General features: G+C 37.3%; 1 non-coding gene across 1 annotated transcript; it reads left to right on the top strand.

The window, feature by feature from the left end:
• The first annotated feature begins 7,585 nt into the window (after positions 1-7,585).
• Positions 7,586-7,658, top strand: TRNAS-UGA (transfer RNA serine (anticodon UGA)). The gene has a single exon. It is a non-coding gene; the product is annotated as a tRNA-Ser (tRNA).
• Positions 7,659-22,010: the final 14,352 nt, after the last annotated feature.

Here is a 22,010-nt window from a genome sequence, read left to right on the forward strand (position 1 = left end):
GATGCTCTTGGTTGGAGATCAACAATGCCTGCCATACATGCCTCGATGCTGTGGCGTCATTCCTGATACTAAAGAAGAAGGGGTAATTAAAAATTTCAAAGAAATGGAGATAAATTATTAATGTTTCTGTCACTCAAGAGATAGTGGATTATAAACCACTTAAAATATTCTTTTTAAAGGCAATTCATCTTCTGAAGATCAATTTCTTTACGAAATGAGTGATACACAACATTTGACTTTCTTTTTAATCATAGAATTTGCCAAGGTCAAATTAATGATATATTTTTCAAGCTCATAATTTTCTAACAAATTTAGTTTGAAAAAGAACATATTAAAAGACATAATTTAGTATTGTTTAGTCGCTAAGTCACAACCAACTCTTTTGGGACACTATGGACTGTAGCCTGCCAGGCTCCTCTGTCCATGGCGTTTTCCAGGCAAGAATATTTGAGTGGGGTACCATTTCCTACTCCAGGGGATCTTCCCAACCCAGGGATAGAATCTGCTTTCATTGCATCTCCTGCATTAGCAGGCCGATTCTACAGTTGGATTTAAATCCAGCATCTTGCTTACTGTTTTTTGTTTCATCTGTTCCTTGCTTGAAATCTACTGTCTTCTCTTGAATTAGTTGATTATTTTATATTATGTTATTTATCTTCCTAGTGGACTGTGAATATGTGTATATATTTGTACATATGTGGTCTTCCCAGGTGGCTCACTGGAAAAGAATCTCCCTGGAATGAAGGAGACGTGGGTTTGATCTCTGGGTCAGAAAGATCCCCTGGAGGAGGGCATGGCAACCCCCACCAGTATTCTTGCCTGGAGAATCCCATGGAGAGAAGCCCGGTGGGCTGAAGTCCATAGCGTTGCAAAGAGTTGGTCTTGACTGAAGTGACTGAGCATGCACAGACACACACGTATACACACACACACACACACACACACATACATGTTTTTATATATATTCTTTTTCAGATTACCTTCCCTTATAGATTATTACAAAATATTGAGTATAGTTGTCTGTCCTTATTGGTTCTATTTTATATATAGGAGTGTGCATTAATCCCAAACTCCTAATTTATCCTTCCCCGTCATTTCCCCTTTGGTAATCATAAGCTTGTTTTCTGAGTCTGTGCATCTATTTCTGTTTTATAAGTAAGTTTATTTGTAGCTTTTCTTTGGCTCCACATTTCAGTGATATCATATGATATATGTCTACATCTGTCTGACTTCACTTATTCTGATAATCTGTAGGTCCATCTATATTGTGGCAAATGACATTATTTCATTCTTTTTATAACTGAATAGTATTCTATTACATATGTGTATCACATCTTCTTTATCCATTCATCTGCTGATGGATGTTTATGTTGCTTCCATGTTTTAGCTGTTGTAAATAGTGGTATAATGAACATTTTGGAGCATGTATCCTTTGGATAAAGTTCTCTCTGGATATATTCCCAGGAGTGGGATTGTAGAATCATATGGTAACTCTACTTTTGCTTTTTTAAGGAAGGAACCTTCCTTCCGTTCTCCATAGTGGCTGTACCAATTTACATTCCCATCAACAATGTAGGAGGGTTGTTTTTTCTCCATACCCTCTCCAGCATTCATTATTTATAGATCTTTTGTTAATGGCCATTTTGACATGAGTCAGGTGATACCTCATTGTAGTTTTGATCTGTATTTCTCTAATGATTAGGGATGCATTTTCTTAGTGACTAATTATATTGGATATCTTCTCATGGGCTTTTGACCATTTTGTATTTTCTTTGGTAAAGTTCAAAATTTTTGTCCATATTCTTATTGAATTTCTTACTTTATTATAGTTAATTTTGAAAGTTTTTAAAAAATATATTCTTGGTACAAATCCTTAATCAGATATGTATATTGCACCCATATTCTTCTAGTTTGTGGCTCATCTTTGCAGTCTTTTCATTGTCTTTCAAAGAGCAGTATTTCTTAATGTTGATGAAGTCCAATTTATTATTTATTTCCTTTAAAAATTATGCTTTTGGTGTTGCATCTAAGAACTTTTCTCCTAACCAAAATATACCAATTCATTTTCCTATGTTTTCTTCTCCAAATTCTAGTTTTACAGTTAGGTCTATAATTCTCTCCAAGCTAATTTTTCTGTAAGATATGTGCTTTATATTGAAATGGATTGTCTTGCTATGGACATTTAGTTGTTCAGTACTATTTGCTGAAAAATTGTGATAGCTAATTTTGTATATCAATTTGACTAGGCCACGGGATGTCCACACATCTAATTAAAGATTTTTTTCTGGATGTGTTTGTGAAGATGTTTCTGTAAAAGATTAGTATTTGAATTGGTGGACACAGTAAAGCAGATGGCCCTCCTTAAGGTAGGAGGGCATCATTCAATCCTATGAAGGCCTGGGAAAGGAAAGTTGAATTTTTCTTCCTGCCTAACTGGTTATTCTGGGATACCAGTCTTCTGCCCTCTTTTGGGACTATCCACCCTCTGGTTCTCAGGCCTTCAGACTCATACTGAACCACACTACCAGCTTTCTGGATCTCCAGTTTTCAGATGACATGTCTGAGCTCTCTTCTGTTTCATTAGCTTAAAGATTTACCCTTTCTCCAATATGACTCCTAGTTAATTATCCATTACAATGACAAAAATAAGAAAAACATAAATATTTTAAATACATTCATCTTAAATACATTTGTGAATCCTCATGTCTGTGAGCAGCATCCAAGTCTAGTGTCATATTCCTTTTGGCTGAAGAAATACCTTTAATATCTCTTATAGCACTTGTTTCCTTGTGATGAATTTAGTTTTTGTTGTCTAAAAACTATTGTGTCTTTATTTCTGAAAGATATTCACTGAGTATAGAATTCTCCACTGGTAAGTATTTGTTTTCATTTGTTCCTATCAGTATTTTAAAGATATTTCTCACTGACTTCTTGGGAACTTTGTTTCCGATCAGGAATTTTCTAAAATCCTAATCTTTTTTTTTTTAATGTTTGTTTTTTCTTTCAGTGAATGTATCTTTCCCCTCTATCTATTGTTAAGATTTTTTAAATCTTTGGTTTTCAGCATTTGATTAAAATATGCCTTGGTATTTTTTTTATGTTTTATTTTCTTTGTGCTTGATATTTGTTGAGTTTCTTGGATTATATTATATTATAATCTTTTGGATTATATTTTCCATCATATTTAGAAAATTTTCAGCCACTATTTTTTCAAATATTTTTTCTACCTGCCTCCTTCCATAGGGGCTCCAATTACATGTGTATTGGGTTAGTTGAAGTTATCACACAGCTCACTGATACTTTGTTTTTTAAATTTTTTCCTGTATATGTTTCTTTTAGTGTTGTTTCTACCGCCATGTCTTCAAGTTAAGTAATCTTTTCTTTCATGGTGTTTAATTTACCATTAATCCTATCTGGTGTATTTTTCACCTCAGACATTATAGTTGTCAACTGTGGAGGTTTGAGGCCTTGTCAGTACTCTGTCCTGCTGACTCTAGCTCTCTTGGTTTCCTCAGACTCTCAGCTCTGCATCCTCAACTCAGGGGTGGCCTGGACTCTGCTGCTGTTTTCTTTCCTTGCTCTGAAGCATGTAAACTCACTAAAGGTACTGTGTCAGTCAGTCAGTCATGTCTGACTCTTTGTGACCCCGTGGACTGTAGCCTGCCAGACTCCTCTGTCCATGGAATTCTCCAGGCAAGAATACTGGAGTGGGTAGCCATTCTCTCCTCTAGGAGATCTTCCCAACCCAAGGATTGAAACTGGGTCTCCTGCATTGCAGGCGGATTCTTTACCATCTGAGCCACCGGGGAACTAAGCCCAGGCAAAAATAGTATCCATCTCATTTGTTTCCAATTTTTCATGGATCATTGTCCATTACCCAAGCTTCAGACAATGTTTTGAAAATGTTATTTCATAAATTTAGCTCAGTCTGTGGGGTTACTTTTTGGGGAAGGATGATAAATCTAATTTCTTTCAGTTCATATACATTAGAAGTGGAAGTCCTCTCTGTTACTTTGGTACCTTCAAGTTATATAGCCATTTCCTTTATACATCATGTTCTCACCAGCCTCTGGCCTCTGTAAATATTGGCTACTCCATCTCTTTCAAACCCTTCCTTCTTTTCTCATCTGACACATTCCTTATCTTCTGTCACAGGCTACTCCTGAAATCTCTCCATTTTCTTATTCAGTTGATTGCTTTTGAAAGCTTACTAGATGTCATTTTATTTGATCCTCACAGCACTCACAATTTGACTTTCTTAAATTTATCCAGTCAATAAGTGATGAAAGAAGGGTTTGAATTCTGATCACTCTGTCCATGTTCTTTTCATTACGCAATATTTCCCTTCATAATTTTTGAGCTTTTGCAACTTTTCTAGCCTTGAATTTTAAAAGTGGTTCTAGTTCCAGAAAACATGCTACCTTTATACTCAAGTATCTTAAAATATGGTTGGTATTAACACACTCAAAACAAAAAGATAATCATTTAGGAGAAACAGTTAAAATGAGTGGCACAGAGGATCCTTGAAGTGCTTCTTAAGAGATCATAATAGGCTACAATAGTTGATAAGTGCTTCATGGATGACTTGGGAGAGGAATTAAGGGGAAGAAGAACTGGACAGGAAGAAAGATAATAAACTTAAGCAGAGCTCAGCCAGAACCTCACCCTGTTATATGCTACCCTATTTCCAATGTCATCTTTAGGAGTGGAGAGTGGGCAAGCTCCCAAGTTCTCTGCTCTGTTGTGGCATGGGAGGGACAGGAATGTGTCTAAGGAAGATACATATTAGGAATTCTCTGAGTACCTGAGATGCCCCATTTAACATTTTTGCACCCATTGAGATGTCTGAATTCCCAGCTGCTGAGGGTATTCCCTCATCCTCATCATGAGACCCTCTCAGTTCAGTTCAGTCGCTCAGTCGTGTCTGACTCTTTGTGACCCCATGGACTGCAGCACACCAGGCCTCTCTGTCCATAACCAACTCCCAGAGCCTAGTCAAACTCACGTCCATTGAGTCAGCGATGCCATCCAACCATCTTATCCTCTGTCATCCCCTTTGCCTCCTGCCTTCAATCTTTCCCAGCATCAGGGTCTTTTCGAATGAGTCAGTTCTTTGCATCAGGTGACCAAAGTATTGGAGTTTCAGATTCAGCATCAGTCATTCCAATGTATATTCAGGACTGATTTCCTTTAGGATGGACTGGTTGGATCTCCTTGCAGCCCAAGGGACTCTCAAGAGCCTTGTCCAACACCACATTCAAAAGCATCCATTCTTTGGCGCTCTTTTATAATCCAACTCTCACATCCATACATGACTACTGGAAAAGCCATAGCTTTGACTAGATGGACCTTTGTTGGCAAAGTAATGTCTCTGCTTTTGAATATGCTATCTAGGTTGGCCATAACTTTCCTCCCAAGGAGTAAGCGTCTTTTAATTTCATGGCTGCAATCACCATCTGCAGTGATTTTGAAGCCAAAATAAATAAATAAATAAAGTCTGTCACTGTGTACACTGTTTCCCCATCTATTTGCCATGAAGTGATGGGACCAGATAACATGATCTTAGTTTTCTGAATGCTGATTTTTAAGTCAACTTTTTGACTCTCCTCTTTCACTTTCATCAAGAGGCTCTTCAGTTCTTCTTTGCTTTCAGCCATGAGGGTAGTGTCATCTGCATATCCCAGCAGTCTTGATTCCAGCTTGTGCTTCATCCTGCCCAGCCTTTCTCATGATGTACTCTGCATGTAAGTTAAATAAGCAGGGTGACAATATACAGCCTTCACGTGCTCCTTTCCCTCTTTGGAACCAGTCTATTGTTCCATATCCAGTTCTAACTGTTGCTTCCTGACCTGCATACAGTCTTAAAATTTGGTTTTCTCTGTAACTCTACTCTGACTAGCTGATTAAGCTACCAATGTAAGGAGATGAAGAACAGAGAACCCTACGCTGTTATTCCAATTTTTTTTTATCAGTTCTTTATGATGTTTTGCCTCAACTTCTCTATTCAAAAAAGCAGATTTGTCATGTTTCCTTCTGATGACTAATGGTACCTGGGGTAAGGATACCATGTGGTTTCAATTTTTCAGAGCGTGAGTTCAGCTGTATAAGTTTCACCGTCAGCTTTAAAGATAAGAGGGAATTTTAAGTATGACTTTTCCTGAACTTGGCATTCATTTTCCTAATTTTTGCTTACCTGGTGCCTTATAATATGGTAATGTATTCCTATGACCTTGGGAGAGATGTATATTCAAGGTAGAGGCTTGTGTGGAAAAGATCTTTGATTTTATTTTTTAGAAACAGCATACTGCACTGATTCACTTTTATAATATGAATACCCTCAGTGTGCTGAGTCCTCAGAGTTGAAAGACACTAAACTGGTCCACTTGGGCACCTGCAATTAAAAGCTATTAATGTCTAACATATATCAGATGCTTCAATTGACTTGGTTAGGATTGGTCCCTAGTTTAAAGAGAAAAGATTTCCTTGTGCAGAACCTTCCCTGCCTCCACTCAAGTGGGTAGGCCAGCCAGGAGAACGGGCTGTTTATTTTTGAGCCCATGTAAAAGGAGCTCGTGAGTAGACATCTCCTGCTGTAGACCAAGCCTGTCTAAGAGGTCATCTTTGTTGCAAGTGTCTGAGGAATTGCCTCCCCTGCTGATGAATGAGGATATTTTTAGCTACAAGCTCAAACTTTTCATTCTTTAAATTGTTTTCATTTCTATCCAAAGAGGAAAGTTTCATGAGTCCAGGGGGAAAAAAAAAACAAAAACAAAATAGAAGGCATAAGCACTAAGAGGAGCCGTGTGTCTATGTAAAAAGAAACCTGATGAAATTGCTTCCCCTGGTGCTGATAATTTGGTCCTGGCACCAGGGTGGTTCTAATAGCTGTAGGCTAAAAGAATCATTTCCATAGTGCAGCTCATAAGGATAATGTAAATTTCACTTAAGTATACATGATTACAGAAAATTGCACAGAATTGCAACAGACTTTGTGCTGTACTGTTTATGGAGCAATATAGATTTACCAATTTTTTTTTTTTTTTCTAAATTCAATGTGAGACAAACTATTTTGACTTCAGGAGAGGATAAAGATCTATAGCACTGCATTGATGTGTATTAACATTCTAAATCAGGCTTGCCACACATTCTACCAATGAGTTGGGAAGTGGTAGGACTCTATTACATTACCAGCTCTGAAGTGTTTCATGAAATCACCGTGTCCTCTCTCTCTATGGGTTCATGGCATATGGAAACTCTCCTAAGGGACTCACCATTCAAGAGTTGCATGACGATACACCTAAGGCATCTGCTAGGCCGTGTGCACATATCTAGAGGCACTTCCTTGTCCCATCACATATCACCATGGTTGACATACATCCTGGGCATATCTATACTCTCTTGTATGTTTCTAAAGAACAAGCACTGTGTTTTTCTCATTGAGCTCAAGTTCTGTACCTTATCCCTGGTATATCTTCAATAACTATTTGTCAAATTAAATTGAACTGAATGTGATGATTCCTTCCATTAAAAACACAGGCACACTTGTGGGGTGAACTATTTAAATCATTATTAATCTTATTTGACTTCCCTGGTGGTCCAGTGGGTAAGACTCCTTGCTTTGAAAGCAGGGGGCCCAGGTTCAATCCCTAGTCAGGGAACTAGATCCCACATGCCACAACTAAGAGTTCACATGCCACAACTAAAGATCCAGCATGCTGCAAAAAAGATCAAAGATACTGCTTGCTGCAACTAAGACCTGGCACAGCCAAACAAAGAATAAACATTTAACACATATTATTGTATTCTTACAATAGCAGGGCTGTCTGTCAGATGTGGCAGAAAGACATGCTTATGGAGTGTTTTAACAGGGAACTGAGACCCAAAAAGAAAGGGAAAGGAACTAACCTTATCAAAAGGGATTAATGCTCATTCACTCATTCAATACTCACAGCAATTCTGAAGGAGATGTTTTAATTCTCTTTTTATAGATGAGAACATTGAAATTCAGAGAGGTTAAATACATTTCCTAAGCTCATGTAGTGAGATTTGATTACATCTCAGAATAAATGTTCTAAGAATCCACCATCTTTATCCCACTTTCACTGAAAAAGAGGAATAACTTACCTGTGACCAATGACAAAACCAAGCTTCCATTTCCATTCCAAGTTACTTTCCCTAAAATGCTATTAATCAAGTAAGTTATCTTCAGAGAGAGGATTATAAGATACTGAATCATATTTCAGTCTAGAACCCAGGATGAATCCCATCAACTTCTCTCCCTTTATTGATGATTGATTCATATTATGGGTGATTCCTGGGAGTCACAGTGGCCTGTTGCTCATAGATGACTGACTCTTCCTCTTCCCCATGAGATTGCTTTTGGAATTCAACTGCTGTTCCTGGCTTACGGTGAATAACAACATTCCTTGGTGGTAATAGTAGCAGACAGGGATGCTGGAGTTAGGCAGAAAGCTTCCCTGAGGGTTTGGTGGGATTAAAAACTCAGGGAGAAGTAGATAAGAAAGGAGCATCGTGTAGATTATATACAGGAGCCTGCTGTAATAGAGAAGGATGACTCCCTGGCCATGAGTAATCTTTTAGAAAAAATGAAAGGAGAAATGCCAAAGGAGCACTTTATCCATTCCAACACACATCCCATTGCTCACCTATATACAGTAGTTAGTATGTTCATTTTCCAGGTATAGAAACAAACGCCCTGTTTAATTATTCCATAATTAGCTGGAAATTATGTCTTAAGTGAATTTCTATAAATATTTCTAGGATGTTCAACTTGCTTTTAATTAGACGTGGAGTCCTTAAAAGAATCTGGGGTCTTTGAAAATGCTTTCCACTACTGTTTGTTACTGGTACCATATGAAACAGAGTACAACTGAGATGCACTATGACTTTTTGGTTTTTAGATACATGTATGTATGAGTGTTTGACAACAACCTAGCTTGCCCCTTGTTTTAATTAAAATCAATAATACTACATATTGATTTAAAATAGTACAAATTTGAGGTATGGAAATGGGACACATATATTTTCCTCTTCATGATCATAGTAGACACTTTACTTCCTTCTGCATGTGACTCATGCAGAAACCAGTAGAGTTAACCAAGTGTCAAGTGCAGTACAGAGAAGGGATTTGTGTCAGCCTGTCAGTGATTTTGAAAAGCTTGAACACAATGGTAAATGAATTTATATTCATTTTCGCCCTGAAAAGTTTCAAACTTAAAGACCATCTCTTACTCATCTTCATATGTATTTTTTGCTAACCATTATACAGTTCTTGCAATCCTGTGGTTTCTGACTTTACTAATTTTTCACATTTCTCAACTGAGACTAGTTGCTCAGTAAATAGTTTTGGCATGAAGAAAGGAAGGGAAGAAATGAGATGATTGAAAGCTATCTCATTATTTATAATAAGGAGAATGGTATTCTGAAAGTCAATAACTTAAGTCTTTCTAATTTTCAAATGAGGGTTGAAAGTTAAAAGCTTTGCAAAATGTATGAAATGGCAAAAAGCAGAGAAGTATCTCTAATCCCATTTTTTCTGAGAGTGAAGAATTAAGGAGGGATTCTTTTCTAGAATACCTCATTACTTTTATTTGAAGATAGGTTTCTTGTATCATGTGTATTAGATATTTCAAACATTTATTATAGGATCTTAAGTTGAAAATTATGTGCTAATCAGAATCTGACAGGTAATTACATTTGATTATTATATTATTACCAATGTATTTTAGACAGTGATTCTCAATTTGCTGGTTGGTTTGGTTGAATTACATGGAGTTGGGAAAGTTGGAGTATTTTAAAAACTTTTCAAATAATTACGGACATTCTTTGATACTATACCAAAATTTGACAAGGAATAGTTTCTTAAAGGTTAGCACAATGTGAAATCTGAAACCATATAAATGAAATCCTCCTTCACTATCATATTAAAATCAATTTGTCAATCTTGTGCTTTTTTACAAATTCATGATTTTTTTTGTCATTTGTAGTCATTTGCAGAAGATTGGTTTATTGAGTTAAACAGATTTTCCAGAGGTGACAGATTTTATTACATAAAGTAAACAAACAAACAAACAAAAAAACCACTGGTTAATAACTTCACCAATTTCATCAGAAAAGACAAGTAGAAGAATGCTGTTCAATTACCAGTGGTGAAGAAACATTTGCTGGCAACAAAACTATCTATTGTTTTCCTCGTTGTGATAGGCTCATTTGTTTTTCATTTTTGAGAGATGGTCAACCAAATGCCCAAATGTGAATAATCATAGTTTGTCTATAAGTTGGTCTTTTGGATAAAAATGGTGTTCTATGAAAAACAGCTATTGATTCAGTTCATCATTTTAAACATATTTCACAGAAAAGCTTTTCTTTTAAGCAACTTTCCTGTTTCTATATGTCTATATGTCAATCCTAAAGGAAATTAAACCTGAATATTCATTGGAAGGACTTATGCTGAAACTCCAATATTTTGGCCACCTGATGAGAAGAGACAGCTCATTGGAAAAGACCCTGATGCTGGGAAAGATTGAGGGTAGGAGAAGAAGGGGGCAACAGAGTATGAGATAGTTGGATAACACCACTGACTCAATGGACGTGAGTTTGAACAAACTGTAAGAATTGGACCATAAAGCTGAGCACCGAAGAATTGATGCTTTTGAACTGTGGTGTTGAAGAAGACTCTTGATAGTCCCTTGGACTGCAAGGAAATCCAACCAGTCAAACCTAAAGGAAATCAGTCCTGAATATTTATTGGAAGGACTGATACTGAGGCTGAAGTTCCAATTCCTTGGCCATCTGATGTGAATAACTGAGTCATTGGAATAGACCCTGATGCTGGGAAAGATCCAGGGTGGGAGGGAAAGGGGATGACGAAAGATGAAATGGTTAGATGGCATCACCGACTTGCTGGACATGAGTTTGAGCAAACCTCGGGAGTTGGTGATGCACAGGGAAGCCTGGCGTGTTGCAATCCATGGGGTCACAAAGAGTCAGACATGACTGAGTGACTGAATTGAACTGAACTTGCAATATGCCATTTTGTTTGCAAACGTCAACCTGATGCAAAGGCAAATCATGTCTTAGCTTCATCATGGAAATAGTTTTTAACCTTGTAGACCCTTGGAAGAACCAAATTTATTGAGAACAGCTGTTCTATAACAAATCAATTTGAATTCACCAAATATGTTTTTGGCTTGTGTTCTGTAGAACACACTGGTTTATCAAAGTAGAAATATAATGCAGTCTTAGCACTTGAGAAGGGGCTCTGCTGAGCTACTTTTATTGAAAATCCCATCAGCTTTATTATTTTTCATGACACAGGGAGCTCAAACTTGGCACACTGTGACAACCTAGAGTGGTGGCATGGGGTGGGAGGAAGTCTCAAGAGGGAAGGGACATATGTATGCCTATGGCTGATTCATACTGATGTATGGCAGAAACCAACACAATATTATAAAGCAATTAAAAAATAATAAAAAGAATAAAATCATATTACCTTTAAATCATGATTTCTTTTTTTTTTAAATTTTTTTTTAATTTTTTATTATTATTATTATTATTTTTTTTTCCAGTGGGTTTTGTCATACATTGATATGAATCAGCCATGGATTTACATGTATTCCCAATCCTGATCCCCCCTCCCACCTCCCTCTCCACCCGATTCCTCTGGGTCTTCCCAGTGCACCAGGCCGGAGCACTTGTCTCATGCATCCCACCTGGGCTGGTGATCTGTTTTACCATAGATAGTATACATGCTGTTCTTTTGAAATATCCCACCCTCACATTCTCCCACAAAGTTCAAAAGTCTGTTCTGTATTTCTGTGTCTCTTTTTCTGTTTTGCATATAGGGTTATCGTTATCACCTTTCTAAATTCCATATATATGTGTTAGTATGCTGTAATGTTCTTTATCTTTCTGGCTTACTTCACTCTGTATAATGGGCTCCAGCTTCATCCATCTCATTAGGACTGGTTCAAATGAATTCTTTTTAATGGCTGAGTAATATTCCATGGTGTATATGTACCACAGCTTCCTTATCCATTCATCTGCTGATGGGCATCTAGGTTGCTTCCATGTCCTGGCTATTATAAACAGTGCTGCGATGAACATTGGGGTGCACGTGTCTCTTTCAGATCTGGTTTCCTCAGTGTGTATGCCCAGAAGTGGGATTGCTGGGTCATATGGCAGTTCTATTTCCAGTTTTTTAAGAAATCTCCACACTGTTTTCCATAGTGGCTGTACTAGTTTGCATTCCCACCAACAGTGTAAGAGGGTTCCCTTTTCTCCATACCCTCTCCAGCATTTATTGCTTGTAGACTTTTGGATAGCAGCCATCCTGACTGGCGTGTAATGGTACCTCATTGTGGTTTTGATTTGCATTTCTCTAATAATGAGTGATGTTGAGCATCTTTTCATGTGTTTGTTAGCCATCTGTATGTCTTCTTTGGAGAAATGTCTGTTTAGTTCTTTGGCCCATTTTTTGATTGGGTCATTTATTTTTCTGGAATTGAGCTGCAGGAGTTGCTTGTATATTTTTTAGATTAATCCTTTGTCTGTTTCTTCATTTGCTATTATTTTCTCCCAATCTGAGGGCTGTCTTTTCACCTTACTTATAGTTTCCTTTGTAGTGCAAAAGCTTTTAAGTTTCATTAGGTCCCATTTGTTTAGTTTTGCTTTTATTTCCAATATTCTGGGAGGTGGGTCATAGAGGATCTTGCTGTGATTTATGTCGGAGAGTGTTTTGCCTATGTTTTCCTCTAGGAGTTTTATAGTTTCTGGTCTTACATTTAGATCTTTAATCCATTTTGAGTTTATTTTTGTGTATGGTGTTAGAAAGTGTTCTAGTTTCATTCTTTTACAAGTGGTTGACCAGTTTTCCCAGCACCACTTGTTAAAGAGGTTGTCTTTTTTCCATTGTATACAGAAATCCCTTGCATTCCTATATACTAACAATGAAAAAACAGACAGAGAAATTAAGGAAACAATACCATTCACCATTGCAACAAAAAGAATAAAATACTTAGGAGTATATCTACCTAAAGAAACAAAGGACCTATACATAGAAAACTATAAAACACTGATGAAAGAAATCAAAGAGGACACAAACAGATGGAGAAACATACCGTGTTCATGGATTGGAAGAATTAATATTGTCAAAATGGCTATTCTACCCAAAGCAGTCTATAGATTCAATGCAATCCCTATCAAGCTACCAACGGTATTTTTCACAGAACTAGACCAAAGAATTTCACAATTTGTATGGAAATACAAAAAACCTCGAATAGCCAAAGTAATCTTGAGAAAGAAGAATGGAACTGGAGGAATCAACCTGCCTGACTTCAGACTCTACTACAAAGCCACAGTCATCAAGACAGTATGGTACTGGCACAAAGACAGAAATATAGATCAGTGGAACAGAATAGAAAGCCCAGAGATAAATCCACGGACCTATGGACACCTTATCTTTGATAAATCATGATTTCTTAAACAATGTTTCTTGGTCTATTGGACTTATGCACAGTGAAGGACAGTGAGGTGAACACAAATATTTAGTTGATATAGTATTTGAGATGCTCATGGTTGTGATAAGCCAGACAGCCCATATAGAGGTAACATGGTATGTGATACATTTTGAAAGAGAGACCCATATAAGACACATAGGTCATCAGGGAAAACATCAGTGACAGATGGATTGAATGAATTCTTTGGAAATGATTCTGCCCAAAGGACATAACGGTTGCCTCTGCAAATCATTTGCTCTATCCTTATCCCAGGCTGTCTTAATTATCTCTCCTGATTCCACTAACTCTGCTCATTCCTTCCCTCCATCCTCACCTCCTCTTTTAGCTGTAATTCACTCTTTGTCTAAACAATGAAAAGAGCAGTGTACTTTTTTTCTTTCTCAGTAACCTGATCTTATGCACATATACACACCAGACAAAGTAAGTGGAATTGAGCTTCCAAGACTATATTAAACTCCATTACAGCCTTTCAACACAGTGCTCTTAGAAAATATTTCCTTCTCTGTGTTCTTCTAAATACCATAGAATAGCTGTGAGGCAGTAGGACACAGTTATTAATGTCAATAACAAAATAAAGGTCATCATTTGTTTCTTTTCATTCCAATATTTAAAAATTAAGATATATTGATTTCACATAAAGGGAGATAAACTAAGTATTAGAATATTCTTTATTTTAAATTGGGCTGATTTATTTGGTTTCATGTAATTATTGTATTTATGTCTTTATTAACTTCTTACATTTTGCTATCTTCCTGGTAAAGGCAGGCAATTATTTAGAGACTGCCATGGATCTATTATGACAACAAATACATATACAAAAAAACATACTTATGTGTATTTATACATATGTATATAAATAGAGCGTCTCTGGTGCTCAGATGGTAAAAAATCTGCCTGCAATGTAGGAGATATGGATTCGATCCCTGGGTGAGGAAGATCCCCTGGTGAAGGGAATGATTACCTATTACAGTATTCTTGCCTGGAGAATTCCATTAATAGAGGAGCCTGGTAGGCTACAGTCCATGGGGTCGCAAAAAGTTAGACGTTAAGCAATTAACACTTTCACTTTTCATGTATAAAAATGGATAACAAGATGATTTATGGCAGTTACAATGTAAAGCACAAGAAGTAGGTACTCTGTTGAAGATTTTTGTGGATTGAAACTTTAGATTTACTCTTTTCTAAGTAGGAAGATATCAGTATCACAAAGTCATCAATATAATTTGGTGATGTTGTTTCTGGGTCCCCCGTGAAGTTTATTTAAGAGACTCAAATAATCTTTACCTCTAAGGGGTGATCTCTGGTTGTTTTGAGATAGACATGGATGGGGAAATTTCCTTGGTTGCTTCTTATCTATTTTCCATTCTGAATAAGGAGACATCTAAGATTCTGTTACTCCAGCCAGTGCTTTGTATTTTCAATAAATTTTTTTTTTTTTAAATAATAGAGGCAGATCATGGACGGATGAAATGCTCACTGTAATAATATGAGCCAATATTTTTACTCCTTCATTATACATTTATATTACTCACCCAACTCGCTTTCTCAAGGGACTGGTCAAGATCATTCACAGAAAAACAAAACTTTGATTGTTGAGTTTGGCTTATTTGACTGTTTAGAAGGTGCGACAATTTTATTCCTCAAATGAAAGAGACAGACTTTGTAAGCCAGAACACACAAGGGAAATCCACTTTCCTTGAAAAGTCTGGCTTCTTTTTAACCTGGCACTGAAGTCAGTTCTACAAAAGGTCTACTTTCCATTTCTACACAGTTTCAAAGAAGTTTAAAGTTGGTTCAAAGGCATAACTATATAGAATGGACTAGGATCATCAAGAAATGAAGAGTATTTGCTCACTACTTAGATGTCCTTAGGACTTTCTGTGTTTACCTGGCACACCCTTTGCATTAGGTCTGGAATAGAGATACCATATGTTTCAACCCCAGAACAGAACATAGGCCTTCATCTTTGTGTGATATTTCAAGACAACTAGATGAGCCTTATTGTCTACCAATGCCATTATTTCCCCAGAAAATTATGCTACTTCTTATTTTTAAATCTGGCAGTGCTGTGGGGTTTTCTCCAACTTTATTTGGTAGATTATTATAATATATTCAAATAGGAGAAGATAGATGCTAAAAATCTACCTTATATTTTTATAACATTTGAAAGATTGTTGAAATATTCACAACATTAAACCATAAAATAACTCTCAAAGCATCACTAAAACTTTATCTGCAAATCCCTGAAAGTGGTGATATTTAATAAAGCAACCTCTGTTATCTATCCAAATAGCTCTGAATCTTGGCCTGAAAAACAGTATTTCAAATAAAATTTTAGTCTGTTATAAAAAATAACATATCAAAGATCTCTTATTCAAAGATATAAAAAATGTTTATACCCAAGCATACTTTAAACACCTGCCACTTACATATTTGAGGTCAAGCTATCAGAAATGTAAAAACTAAGCTCTGTAGGCATTTGTACTGAGAAGCTCTGAATGTTTGTTGGATAACAACCAATGAGGCAACCATTCTTACTAGCATCCTTTTGCAGGGGTATGGAAATTCAATTAAGATTAAAATGTCGAATTGTTTGCTTCCTATTCAAATTTCATTCTGTGTAGACATTTGACTGTGCTAGTGTCTACGTGACATGAATGCAATTAGTTGAAAAATGAGCTAGTTGCCTATTTCAGGGCTAGGCAACTGGTTTGATGGACACTCTTCAAGTGAATTGACTGACTTGGCTTGATATTTGGCCAACTTCTTTTTCATGTAGACACAGGCTAAGAGAAAAATAGCCCCACTTATTTCCTTTGGCACTTATCAGGCAAATAGGTTCCTGTAGTCAAGTTGTTCTGAAGTAATAGAACAGCTAATAAATCTGACCTGAAGATTCTTCTTGGGATACCAATTATCCCTGAGTATTTGAATCCTGTTTTTATCCACTCACAGTTTATAGCAAACTTGGTTTTTCTACCATTCGTAAATCCCTACTGTTCTTGGCTGTACAGGGATAGAATTTAGTTCTCTCTCTGAAACTTTAGAGTCTTAAAGAAGAAAATACAATTTCAAGGAATTGAACATTCACTATCCTAATGGTTTAATTGGTGGTTGTTTGTTTGTTTGTTTTAACTCTCATGCACTCTCCTTTAACTATCCATGCAAAAATTCTGTGTCACTTGTTGACTCACTAACCAATCAGAACAATGCAGAAGCCAACTTTTGGCTCTAAATGGGAGTTTTAAGAGAGTAACTTTTCTTTTATCTTAATGTTCCCAAAAGAAAGAAGTGCAAACTCAGCCTGGATGAAGCTCATCTTTTAGGAGTCATATTCTATAAAATATTATATCAAGAAAACATGAGTTCTGAGAAGCAAAAGTTGCACTTTTAAGGCATTCTGCTTTCCTCATAGTCACTGTCCTGGGGAACTCTAACATTGCAGTGATAATATCAGAGAGTAGTCTATTGACATAGTGATTCTACATACCAACCATTGCCTCTGTTCTTACATTAGAAGAGAATTCCACATGTGAGTCTACCAGTTATTTCAGTGGAAAGACCAAGTGGTTTGGATAAAATAAGATCTTAGTTGAACCTTTGCCTTAAACTGAAATTGAACCTGAATCTTGTTTGAGGTTCAAGAAGTTGAGTTAACTTTTTCCCCTTTATTTTAATTTTTTGTGCATCTCTGCACTTCCTGATTTTGGTTGGGAGTAGAAACCAAAATACCGCAAGAAAAGCTATTCTTGTTGCATTTCCAGCCTTTCAAAGCCAAAAAGCACTAGAAATCTCATGAAGAAAACAGTTCCCACCTAATTTCTAGCCCCAAAAGGTTCAGATAAGTTTGAATAAACTTTGGATAATGTTGTATCTATTACTTTGAGAATATCTAATATAAACAGTGATAAAAAGCTTTAAGATATAGAAAGAAGGAAGGAAATCAGATGACAACAAATTGGACATTTATTCAAATTCAAGTAAGGACATTATCATAATCAAACCAGACTCTTTTTTGCTTCATGGCACAAAAGTCAGAACGTTATAAATTTTGGATGAAAAATTTGAACTCAGCTTTCTAACTTCTTGATTGTTGACATTCACAAAATACTCTTTCCATTGAGATTATTACCTTTCAACCATTTAAAACATAATCACCAAAAGCCATTTTAAAATAATTTCATTTGTCAGCACATCAAGGATCTGTGGGAATAAGGCATAATGTATAATTACAATGTTTTTTGAGTTTAATTGTCCGACTGTCAACTGACTCATTCAAGTCTATGCAATATCTACTCTTTTACTCAACAAGTATTGATTGAGGACTCACTATGTGTGAAGTGCCTTAGGAAGTGCTAGGGAGATGATGATAAGTAAGGTACATACTATCCCCCAAGAACTCACACTCTGGTGGCATTTACAGGCACCTTAACTAGCTGGACCTAACAGAGCTTGCTCACTGCTGTGACAGGAATAGGCAGAGAGGATTTGGGGAATTGAATGGAGGTCCCTAATCTGGTTTGAGTGCTCATGCAAGGTTGCCTGAAGGAACTGGTTTTAAGGAGGATGTAGTGAATGGAATAAAGAACTGTTGCTCTGTTCAAAGTCTTTTTTTTCACTTTTTTTCCCCTAGAGATAACTTCTCAGAATCAGGACTTGGTTGGCAGCCAAACAGAAATGATAGGACTGTGAAGGCAAAATTGAAACTCTGGGAAGGAGTCTGAGGAGGCCAAAGGTCAAGCTGGGGAGAGGAAGAAGCATAGTGTTAGGACCATCTGGCAATAGGCAGCAACAACGGACAGCAGGGTGGACACTGGGGAGAGGGCTGGGCCGGTGCTAAGAAGGCTGACCCAAGGACAGAGGTCCAACTTCCTTTTGGACTCTGCAGTAACAAGATTGTTATTATGATTATTGATATTCTTATTTAATACAGTTTGGTGTTATGGAAAATAATGGGTTTTGGAATCAGACAGACAATTTTAATTCCTGGCTCCACATCTTATAAGTTCTGTGGCTTTGGATAATTTACTTAACTTCACTTAGCCTCTGTGTGATGGAGATGATGATATCCTGTCCTAAGGTTAATGTAAGAATCAAGTGGGAGCTGTTACAGGAGTGGGCCTGTCATGATCTCTAGGAGACAGCGCTGCCAGTAAATGAGAGTTTCCTTCCTTCTTGCTCCAAGGCCCACCCATTTGGCCTCTGCACAAAATTTCCCTTTGAGCTGCAGAGTTCCCAGTTTACCTACCTCTAGCTATCTGTCCTTAGGGATAGCATTTTCTTTTTTTTTTTCACTACACCATTGGTTCTTGAGGATTCATAGTCATTTCTATTCCTCCAAACACCATTTTAGAATGAGGAAGCAGGTTCAACAGGTTAAGCAAGTTGCCCCAGGGTACAAGTGATAAATTATGGTGTTATCTTCAGACCTGAGCCTCTGTGAATCCTGTCTGTGCTCCTTGCAGAAAGTTTCTCCTTGTATCTATATAATATGTAAGAGGTATACTTTACTAGGAACTTGCTTTTGTAGTTCGGTGTCTGTGCAGTGAGCTAGACTGCAAGGGCATTCATATTGAAAGGTCCCATTTAGGGAGAAGTCTCCATACATTTCCTTATTTTACCAATCAAGTGAAAACAGGATAAAGAAAATTTTCATAATCTTTACTAACAACCGGTAGGGATTGAGAATTAAGCGATCCACTACCGTTTTATCCAGGCGAGTGAGTGCTTTAGTCTTTGAAGATAAATACATATCTGTTTAAAAACATTCTGTATAAGTTGGTCCAGATATTAAAAATATGCAAGGCAAATAATCCTACAGTCAGTATTCTTGCCAAAAAAAAGAAGGAAAAAAAATGACTTTAACCTAAATACAGACAGCTCATATGTTGGCCACCAGGGCAGATGTGAAATTTAAGTCTGTCTGAATTCATTGCATGAATGTGCAATTTTTGCCGTGGATTTCTCAGCTTCTTTTTAGAGGAGAGAGTTTATCATCCATAGCATGAGGGCTTGACGTTTTTTTCTCACAGTGGATGGATACTTTGTCCAAGGAACAACATTTTAATTATTTTTTATTTTGTGGCTGAGAGGTTGTCCCAATGGAAAGACATATTCCTAAACAAATGGTTTGATAAATATCTTATTCTTCTTCATATATTAATATAGCCCATATTTTTTAATTGACTTTCTCCTATGAGAGAACTCATTCACTCTTGCTAAGGAAAACTTTGTAAGTCAAGAAACACTCATAGTTGTCTGTTTGCCAGAAACTGCCGTTTCAGGTTTCTCCTGGGGAGGATGACCACAAATGCCACTTAGCAACCTAAATTAAAGTACTCATCTATAGCTGGTGTTTGAGGTTGAGCCATATACAAATAGAATTAAGGCCAGCCTTTACCAAGATGACTCAAGAGAAACGGCCTGTTTCTGCACTAGGCAGGGACTCTCATCTACAGTGGCCTTCCTCGGTTTTGTGGTATCCCAAGCAGAGTGTTTTGTGGACAGAAGGGGAGATGGTGAACAAGTTGGGGGAGGAAACTGCTCTGCATATGCAGAAGTCTCACATCTCCAACATTTTTTTCTGGAAACAATTATAATTTAATCAGAGAATAGGTTATAGGCTATTCAGTAGTGTGAAATCATTAATAAAGGAAGATCAAATCTCCTATTCTTTTCTCATATCATGGCCTGTTTTGAATTTCCTCCATTTCTTGGGAACATCTGGAGAAAATAATAATAGAAGGTACTTGTTATGGGTTGAATTATCTCCCTTCAAAATTCAAATTGAAGTGTTAAGTCTCAGCACCTCAGAATGTGACCTTATTTTGAGAAAGGGACTTTATGGGGATAATTAAGGTAAAGCAATATCATCATCCAATATGACTGGTATCTTTATAAAAAGGAGAAATTTGCAAGCAGAAATGTGCACAGAGGGAAGATACAAAGAAAATGGCAAGCTAAGAAGAAAGGTTTGGAACATTCTTCCTCATAGCCCTCAGTTCAGCTCAGTTCAGTTCTGTCACTCAGTCATGTCCGACTCTTTGCGACCCAAAGAATCGGAGCACGCCAGGCCTCCCTGTCCATCACCAGCTCCTGGACTTTACTCAAACTCATGCCCATCGAGTCGGTGATGCATTCCAACCATCTCATCCTCTGTCGTCCCCTTCTCCTCCTGTCCCCAATCCCTCCCAGCATTGGGGTGTTTTCCAATGAGTCAACTCTTCGCATGAAGTGGCCAAAGTATTGAGTTTCAGATTCAGCATGAGTCCTTCCAATGAACACCCAGGATTGACCTCCTTTAGGATAGACTGGTTGGATCTCCTTGCAGTCCAAGGGACTCTCAAGAGTCTTCTCCAACACCACAGTTCGAAAGCATCAATTCTTTGGAGCTCAGTTTTCTTCACAGTCCAACTCTCACATCCATACATGACAACTGGAAAAACAATAGCCTTGACTAGACAAACCTTTTTTGGCAAAGTAATGTCTCTGCTTTTGAATATGCTATCTAGGTTGGCCATAACTTTCCTTCCAAGGAGTAAATGTCTTTTAATTTCATGGCTTCATTTACCATCTGCAGTGATTTTGGAGCCCAGAAAAATAGAGTCGACCACTGTCTCCATTGTTTCCCCATCTATTTGCCATGAAGTGATGGGACCAGATGTCTTGATCTTAGTTTTCTGAATGTTGAGCTTTAAGCCATTTTTTTCACTCTCCTCTTTCACTTTCAAGAGGCTTTTTAGTTCCTCTTTACTTTCTGCCATAAGGGTGGTGTCATCTGCATATCTGAGGTTATTGATATTTCTCCTGGCAATCTTGCTTACAGCTTGTGTTTCTTCCAGCCCAGCATTTCTCATGATGTACTCTGCATAGAAGTTAAATAAGCAGGATGACAATATACAGCCTTGATGTACTCCTTTTCCTATTTGGAACCAGTCTGTTGTTTCATGTCCAGTTCTAACTGTTGCTTCCTGACCTGCATACAGGTTTCTCAAGAGGCAGGTCAGGTGGTCTGGTATGCCCATCTCGTGAAGAATTCTCCACAGTTTATTGTGATCCACAGTCAAAAGCTTTGGCATAGTCAATAAAGCAGAAATAGATGTTTTTCTGGAACTCTCTTGCATTTTCAATGATCCAGCGGATGTTAGCAATTTGATCTCTGGTTCCTCTATCTTTTCTAAAACCAGCTTGAACATCTGGAAATTCATGGTTCACATATTGCTGAAGCCTGGCTTGGAGAATTTTGAGCATTACTTTACTAGTGTGTGAGATGAGTGCAATTGTGTGGTAGTTTGAGCATTCTTTGGCATTGCCTTTCTTAGGGATTAGAATGAAAACTGACCTTTTCCAGTCCTGTGGCCACTGCTGAGTTTTCCAAATTTGCTGGCATGTTGAGTGCAGCACTTTCACAGCATCATCTTTCAGGATTTGAAATAGCTCAACTGGAATTCCATCACGTCCAGTAGCTTTGTT

This window comes from Dama dama, chromosome 22 (genome assembly GCF_033118175.1).
Source record: "Dama dama isolate Ldn47 chromosome 22, ASM3311817v1, whole genome shotgun sequence".
Classification (NCBI taxonomy): Eukaryota; Metazoa; Chordata; class Mammalia; order Artiodactyla; family Cervidae; genus Dama; species Dama dama.